Source organism: Nycticebus coucang, chromosome 20, assembly GCF_027406575.1.
Source record: "Nycticebus coucang isolate mNycCou1 chromosome 20, mNycCou1.pri, whole genome shotgun sequence".
Classification (NCBI taxonomy): Eukaryota; Metazoa; Chordata; class Mammalia; order Primates; family Lorisidae; genus Nycticebus; species Nycticebus coucang.
The window spans coordinates 35,505,838-35,515,127 of record NC_069799.1 but is presented as its reverse complement, the minus strand read 5'-3'; positions in this window follow the sequence as shown (position 1 = coordinate 35,515,127).

The window sequence follows — 9,290 nt, the reverse complement described above, 5'->3', positions numbered from 1 at the left end:
ATACTACAAACAAGGATGAAAATGTATCTATTGTGCAAATATCAAATGCTAATAACACTTTTCCTTCTTTTTCTAAAGAATTCTAATGTAATATGTAATTCTAAAGAAATACATATGAGGTCTGAGAACTGGACATTCCAGTAAAGAGTTTCAAAATTGCTTTGAAGGATACATTAGGCACCAACCTAAGTGCATAGCTTCCCCAGTTGAGTACATCCAATGTGACTATGGCGATATTCAGGAATGAGGTATGTAGCACAGTCATCATACTGTAAAAATGTACGATATTCTCTGGGCACTGTGGGTGGGTCACACCCATAATACTAGTACTCTGGGTGGTCAAGGAGGGTGATTGCTTGAGCTTAAGAGTTCAAGATCAGCCCAAGCAACAGTAAGACTTCATTTCTAATAAAAATAGAAAAACTAGGATCGGGGCCTATAGCACAGTGGCTATGACACCAGCCACAACACCAAGGCTGGCAGATTCAAATCTGGCCCAAGCCAGCTAAACTACAATGACAACTGTAAGAACAACAACAATAACAACAACAAAAATAGCTGGGTGTTGTGGTAGATGCCTGTAGTCCCAGCTACATGGGAGGCTGAGGCAAGAGAATCACTTAAGCCCTAGAGTTGGAGGTGGTTGTGAGCCCTGACCCCATGGTACTCTACCATAGCGAGACTGTCTTGAAAAAAAAAAAAATAGAAAAAATATCTGTGCATAGTGGTGCATGCCTGTATTCCCAGCTACTTGGGAGATTGATTCAAGAGGATCACTCAAACCCAGGAGATTGAAATTGTAGTGAGTTACGATGCAATGGCACTCTACCAAGAGCAACAGAGTGGGACTCTGTTTCAAAAAAACAAAAGCAACAAACAAAATGTAAGTCATCCATGTGACTAGGCTGTAGCAATTGGGAGAGAACTCTATTCTTTGATGGCAGCAGGCAGTGAGAGCCCTGGCCTTTATTGCCCAAGCACATACAGCTTGCTATCACCCTGTAACTCTACACCTTGCACCAAGTGGAAAACAAACTCCAGGCAGCCACGAAAAATAAAAATAAAATAAGCTCAACTTATACCGGTCATTATGAGGGGGAAAATCTCCCCTTTCCTCCAAACTCATTTCATTCCTAGAAGACACTATTAACAGTATTTATTCTTCTGCATATGGTCCATTTATTTATAAATACACAAAAATTTTAAAGTATATGATTCTACATTGTTTTCTATTTACTATTTTCCAAGGTATTCTTCATTGACATTTGTAAATATTGGAGTACAATATTCTAGCTTACTGTTTGTAATATCTTGACCAAAAGGAGGATCCATTTAGTCAGCTGGGGAGGCTGAAGATTTTATTTTACTTCACACTTCGTTGGAAAGGTTATAGTTATATTAGAAGTTTGTTGGCTGGGGCGAAGGAGGATGACTAACCAGAAGAATCATTCAGTTGAACTCTCCTAGTATAACTCAGGAAAAAGAACCCAGCCATACCTGGTGTGGGGGCCTTACCTAGAGTTGTAGCTTAGGGAGCACAGTGAGGAGGTGGTGAGATGGATACAGCGTGTGATATGGAGCAGTGGAAATGTTATTCATTAAGCAAGTATTTGCTATTGGCCAGGACCAGCTGCACCCCCCACCCCCAGGTCTAGGAGCAGAGAAAGCCTTTCCTGAGTTTTCAGTTTTGGCGGGGAGGTGAGCTTTGAGTGGAAAACTTGGCAGAGTGGGCAGATTCAAACAGTATACAGTAAGCAGATTTGAATACCAGTTGGAGGGGATTTGCCATCCATTTGGTTGCTGGCAAGACAGCCATACTGGGAAGGTCTTGGGGGCCAGGGGTCTGCCATTGTGGAAAGGTTGTGAGAAGTTCCTAGGAGGGGCCTAAAGCACAGCCCTCTTCATTCTGCCTGCTGGGATCAAAACTCCACTCTTGGTACAGTCTGAGGGATTCCCACACCTCACAGGAACTGGTTTCGGGGTACTGTGAGACCTATCCCTGAAGGATTCTGGAGAGCTTTAAGAGTCCAACCCCAGTGGGGTCTGAATGCTGAGGAAACAATCAGGTAATCACTGAGGGCAACTAAGTTAAGAATAAGAATGACAAACATTACTGGTTGTGTTATCCATCTCCTAAAACACCACAGTACCACCTGTTGTCTGGGTGACATATTGCAGCCTGTATATTCCTGTTAAAGTTGGTCCCTTCTGTGCTCTCTCTCATTGCTCTCTCTTTCTACTGTATGTGTGTGTATACACACACACACATATATAGTCAGTATTTTTTATTTATTTTTTTTTACTTTTAAAATGTTTTATTAATATTTTTTGCTCTTTTCTATGTTGCTGAGGTTGCTAAAGTTTTTGGCTATTTGAGCTTTTTTGTTTTTTGTGTTGTGTTGTTTTTTTGCTGATTAGTTTGGTTGGTTCTTTTCTTAACTCTTATTTTTACTTTGCCAACAGCAAGAATGCCTGTATTTTTGGTCACAATATTTTAGCCTCATTTTTTCTCTCTATTTTACTCCTCTTCATTCTCTCTTTGAATAGAGACACTTCAACTTTCCTCATCTTTCCCATGTAAATTGCCCTTGCAATAGATAAGGTATCACCTCCTTTTTTGGTATTCCCTTTCTTTCCTTTTATTTTCCCTTTCTTTCCCTATCTCTCCTTTACTTCATACAACTGTATTTTTAATTTTCTTTATCTATTCTTATTTTATTATTTCTTTTTCCTTTTCCTTTTCATCTTTTCTATTTTTTGCTGAGCGCTGGGGTGAATGACTGTGGTGTGGCAGAAAGGTTATGGCTGTAGTCTGGCTCAAGGAGGCCAAGACATCATGGTCTAAGGAACACTTCTACCTTTGACTGCAAGAAGACAAAGTTGGCAAATCCACACTGTAGAATTTTTCAATTCTTTTTTATCTTTATTAATTTTCTCTTTCGTGCTTTTTTGTTTTTGCCCTTTTCATTCTCTTCTTATTTTTGGCAGAGAAAGTGGATTTGCTCAGGCTGGTAAGGAGCTCCTGATTTAAAGAGACCCACCCAATCCAGCCCCTCAAAATTCTTGAATTGCAGGTGTGGCTTTAATACTGTGACAATTAATAACATTTTTTCTATCACTTTAATTCTCCCTTCCTGTCCTCTTTCTACCCTGTTTTTCAATTCTTCTCTGTCACCCTCTTTCACTTTTTTCTTCTTCTTTTCTTTTTCTCTTTCCTCTTTTCTTTATTTTCCTCTTATTTCTCCATGCTTGCACTTTACCCTTGTCTTCCTTTTGACCTAAGCTCTGAGACAAGGGAGGGAGTGAGAAGGAAAAAGGAGGATATATGAGGAGGAACCAATAGAAAATTTTAGGCAACATGAAAAACCAAAGCAGTGAAACTCCTTCAAGGGAACATAAAGCAGCTACTGCAGAAGACTCCATCTACAAAGAATAAATGGATTTAACAGAAAGTTAAGTTAAAATATGGATGATAAAGAGAATAAAAGGGATGGATAAGAAAATGGAAATACTGGGCAGTGCCTATGGCTCAAAAGGGTAGGGTGCCGGCCCCATATGCCAGAGGTGGTGGGTTCAAACCTAGCCCCAGCCAAAAACTGCAAAAAAAAAAAAAAAAAAGAAAGAAAAAAGAAAATGAAAATACAGAAGCAAAAGTCAGATGAGAGATATGTAGAATTTAGAAAGGATATGGTGGAGCTTAAGGAAATGAAGAGACAATCATGGAATGTAAAGACACAGTGGAAAGTATGGAAAATACATTAGACCATGGAGACAGAAGGAAACTCAGAGGCAGAGGATAAAGTTTTTGAGTTAACTGAAGTCATCAAAGAGGCATAGAGAACTATGAGACTCCATGAAGAATTCAAAGATATGAATAATAGGGATCCCTGAAGGGGAAGAAGGTTCTCCCAAAGGAATGGAAGCACTAATGGAGCCTATCATAAATAAAAACTTCTCAAATTTTACTAAAGATCTTGACACACTCCTTTCAGATAGATATCAAAGTCATCTTAACTCAAACAGAGCTTCTCCAAGAAACATTGTAATAAAGCTGTCTAAAGTCAAGATGAAAGAAAAAATTCTGCAAGCAGCCAGAAGTTAGTGCCAACTTACCTAAAGAGGCAGAGCCATTAGGATGACAGCAGACTTTTTAACTGAAATTTTCAAGCCAGAAGAGAATGGTCATCCACCTTCAACATTCTTAAACAAAACAATTTTCAGCCCAGAATTCTGGATCCTGCTAAACTAAGGTTCTAGATTGATGGAGAAATCATATCTTTTGGGGATATACAAGCGCTGAGGATAATGACCCCCAACAAGATGAGCTTTACAGGAAATACCTTAGACCTATTCTGAACACTGACTGCCAGCAAAGTAAACATCCAGAAGCTAAAGGTCAAAACTTAGCTTCCACAATGGTGCAAAAGATAAAACTACACAATGGACCTTTACAAAATAAGATGAATAGAACTCCAGCACATGTATCAATTCTCTCAGTAAATGTCCATGGATTGAATGCACCACTGAAGAGGCATAGGCTGGCTGACTGGATAAAAAAAGCACATGCCATCCACATGCTATCTCCAGGAATCACACCTAGCTTTAAGGGATAAACTAAGACTCGGTGTTAAACAGTGGAAAACAGTATTTCAAGCAAATGGAAATCAGAAGAAAGGAGGGATTGCAATCTTATTTTCAACTACAAGCAGATTTAAAGCAACTAAATTAAGAAAGACAAAGATGGACACTTTATACTAGTCCAGAGATGGACACTTTATACTAGTCCAATGAACACTAAAACAAGACTACAATTCAACTTTAAATGTTTATGCACACAGTTTAAATGCTCCCAGATTTGTGAAACAGATTTTGATGGGTCTGAACAATATGATATGCCATAACACCATAATAGCTAGAAACTTTAACACCCCTTTGATGGAACTGAACAGATCTTCTAAACAGAAAATAAACAAAGATACAAAGGGCTTAAATGTGACTCTAGAACAAATGTGATTAACAGACTTATATAGGACACACCATCCTAAAGCTAAAGAATGTACACTTTTGTTGTCAGCTCATGGCACATACTCAACATCAGTCATATCCCTGGATGCAAATCAAACCTCAGCGAAATTAAAAGAATAAAAATTATACCTTGTACCTTCTTAGACCACAAGGCAATAAAGGTGAAGCTCAACTCCAACAAAAACATTTCTCCCCCCACAAAGGCATGGAAATTAAACAACCTTGTACTAAATGATAGTTGGGTTCAGGAAGATACAAAAGAGAAAATTGTTGAATTCCCCAAACAACAACAATGAAGACAGAAGTTACCAAAAGCTGTGGGATACAGCAAAGGCAGTCTTCTTTTTTTTTTTTTTGGCAGTTTTTTTTGGCCAGGGCTGGGTTTGAACCCACCACCTCTGGCATATAGGGCTGGTGCCATACTCTTTTGAGCCACAGGTGCCGCCAGCAAAAGCAGTCTTAAGAGGGAAATTTATTGCATTTGACACCTACATTCCAAAAATAGACAGAAAGCACATCAATAAACTCATAAGCCATCTTAGAGAAAAGGAAAAAGAACTATCCAATCCTAAACCCAGAAGAGGAAAAGAAATAATCAAAATTACATTAGAGATTAAAGAAATTGAAAAAAGAACCATCAGAAAATTAAAGGAATAAAAAGTTGGCTTTTCAAAAAAAAATGAAATTGATAAAATTTTGGCCCGATTAACTAGAAATAGAAAAGTAAAATCTCTAATAACCTCAATAAGAAACAACAAAGAGGAAATAACAATGGATGTCACAAAAATACAAGAGATCATCTCTGAGTACTACCAAAAACTCTATGCTCAGAAATTGAACAATGTGGGGGAAATGGATCAATATCTGGAATCACACCTTTTCCCTAGACTTAACCAAGAAGAAATAGAACTTTGAACAGATCAATATCAAGAACTGAGATCAGTTCCAACTTTATAGCCATCCATTGAAAGCAGATGTTTGTCATATATGTAGGAAACTTAATTTTCAACTTCTGTTCTGACTCTCTGAACCATACAGAGTAACACTGAAGTCAAGGAAGAAAGACAGAATAAGAGCGAGACTATTGGCAAGAGGTTTAAGAAGTGACTTAGTATGAATATTTTAATTGCATTCTCTCATCTAATCAAATGATTTCACATTCTTCTGGTGAGTTCAGGTAGTTTTCTAACGCCATTTTTATGTCTCCTGTCTCTGTCCACCAGCTCTTATCTTTTTAAACAGTTTCTAAATATCCTAAATATGCCAGCTTCAGTCTAAATAAAAAAGCAAAGGTTGGGGGACAGTAAGAAACCTGAAATGTAAGAAAACATAGGGAGAGAAAACGTAAGAATCTTACTCTGGAGAATTCAAAATCTAGGCTTTGAAATGAAGTTATAAATAATTTTTGAATTAGATTATAAGAAAAATAGATATTTCAGGGTGGTGCCTGTGGCTCAAAGGAGTAGGGCACCAGCCCCATATGCCAGAGGTGGCGGTTTCAAACCCAGCCCTGGCCAAAAATTGCAAAAAAAAAAAAAAAAAAGTAGACATTTCAGAGTCCTAGTTTGGTTATACATGCAAGAGGAAATTGTGCTTAAGAAATGGGTTGATGTTTTTAGAAACAGTAGCTGGATTTCTCTTAGGGAAGGTAAGATACTGAAGTAACACAATGGAGTTAGCTCACTGGAGACCAGGGAAGGAGCAGAAGAGAAGGACAGCAGAGGAAGGGATCCGAGAAAGAGAGAGTTGCCTGTGGACATGTACGGGCTGTGTGTTGGGACTCCAAGCTTGGAAGGAATGCAAAGCAATGAGCTGACATTATAGTGCTTGCAAATGCATTAATGCAAAGAGTATAGCTTACTCAAAGGACAGCCAAAATGACACAATTTTATGAGTGGCATAAAGTTGGTTTATAAGTGAATAGATGCTTTTCTGGTTGGAGGGCACGTTGGGGTAGATGAAAATACAAATCCAAGGGACCCAGAAGTCCTTGGGGATGTCATGATTCTAGCTGAACCTGACATTTTCTCCAGGAGCACTTTGCTCTGTCAGATTGGGGTTGACTGTGGCAAACGGCAACTCTTTAGTTCCAAGTTCTTATCTGGTTCATAGATCCTACTATGCTTAATGGAAAAGTGGCTTGAATAAATCATCCAAACAGAATATTGAGCTGAGAGTGATCTTCAATAGATATGGATATCTAGTTGCATTAAAATAGACAATTATTTTCTTCCTTTTTTTTTGTTGCAGTTTTTGGCTGGGATCAGGTTTGAACCCACCACCTCTGGTATATGGGGTCAGCTACTCCTTGAGACACAGTTGCTACCCAACAGACATGTATTTTCATACAACTTGGCTGACTAATGGAGTGAATGAGGATTGGATTTTGTGGAATAGGATGAATAGAAATTGTATGGTTAATTCTGCTGAACTGTCTCTTTTTAAAAATTAAAACATAACTGTGTACATTAATGCAATCATGGAGTACAATGTGCTGGTTTTATATATAATTCAAAATATTTTCATCAAACTGGTTAACATAGCCTTCCTGGCATTTTCTTAGTTATTGTGTTCAGACAATTATATTCTACACTTAGTAAATTTAACATGTACCCTTGTAAAATGCACCATAGGTGTGGTCCCATCCCTCCACTCATCATCCCCCCTCCCCTCCTCTCTCTTTCCCCTTCTTCTTGGGCTATAATTGGGTTATAGCTTTCATATGAAAGCTATAAATTGTTTTCACAGTAGGGCTGAGTACATTGGATACTTTTTCTTCCATTCTTGAGATACTTTACTAAGAAGAATATGTTCCAGCTCCATTCCTGTAAACATGAAAGACATAAAGTCTTTCTTTAAGGCTGCATAATATTCCATGGTGTACATACACCATAATTTATTGATCCATTCGTGGGTTGATGGGCACTTGGGCTTCTTCCCAGACTTAGGAATTATGAATTGGGCTGCAATAAACATTCTGGTAAAAATATCTTAGTTATAATGTAATTTTTGGTCTTCTGGATATATACGTAGTAGAGAAATTATAGGACCAAATGGCAGGTCTATTTTTAGATTGCTATGTGATCTCCAAACATCTTTCCAAAAGGAACGTATTAGTTTGCATTCCCACCAGCAGTGTAGAAGTGTTCCCTTTTCTCCACATATGCAACAACATCTCTGGTTTGGGGATTTTGTGATGTGGGCTAATCTTACTGGAGTTAGATGATATCTCAAATTAGTTTTAATTTGCATTTCTCTGATGATTAAAGATGATGAGCATTTTTTCGTATGTCTGTAGGCCATGTGCCTGTCTTCTTCAGAGAAGTTTCTCTTCAAGTGCCTTGCCCATCCTGAGATGGGATCACTTGTTCTTTTCTTGCTAATACGTTTGAGTTCTCTGTGGATTCTGGTTATTAAACCTTTGTCAGAGACATAACCTGAAAATATCTTCTCCCATTCTCAGGGCTGTCTGGTTGCTTTACCTACTGTGTTCTCGGCTGTGCAGAATCTTTTTAGCTCAATCAGGTCTCAGTAATGTATTTTTGGTATTGTTTCAATTACCCAGGGGATCTTCCTCATAAAATATTCTCCTAGGCCGATTTCTTCAAGTGTTTTCCCTGCACTTTCTTCTAGTATTTTTATAGTTTCATGTCTTAAGTTTAAGTCTTTAATCCAGTGAGAGTCTATCTTAGTTAATGGTGAAAGGTGTGGGTCGAGTTTAAGTCTTCTACAGGTCACCAGCCAGTTCACCCAGACCATTTATTAAATAGGGAATCTTTTCCCCACTGAATGTTTTTCAAAGATCAAATAATGGTAAGTAGCTGGGTTCATCTCTTAGTTCTCTATTCTGTTCCATACTTCTACTAATCTGTGTTTGTGCCAGTACCATGCAGTTTTGATCACTATCTATTTATAGGATAGTTTGAGGTCTGGGTAACGTGATTCCTCATGTTTTGTTTTTATTTCTGAGTAATTTCTTGGCTATTCGAGGCTTTTTCTGATTCCATATAAAATGAAGTATTATTTTCTTGAGTTGTTTAACATATGACAATGGAGCTTTACTAGGGATTGCATTAAAATTATATATTGCTTTGGGTAATGTGGACATTTTAACAATGTTGATTCTTCCCAGCCATGAGCATGGTATGTTTTTCCATTTGTTAACATCTTCAGCTATTTCTTTTCTTAGAGTTTCATAGTTCTCTTTATAGATATCTTTCAAGTCCTTTGTTAGATAAACTCCCAAATATTTCATCTTCTTTGGC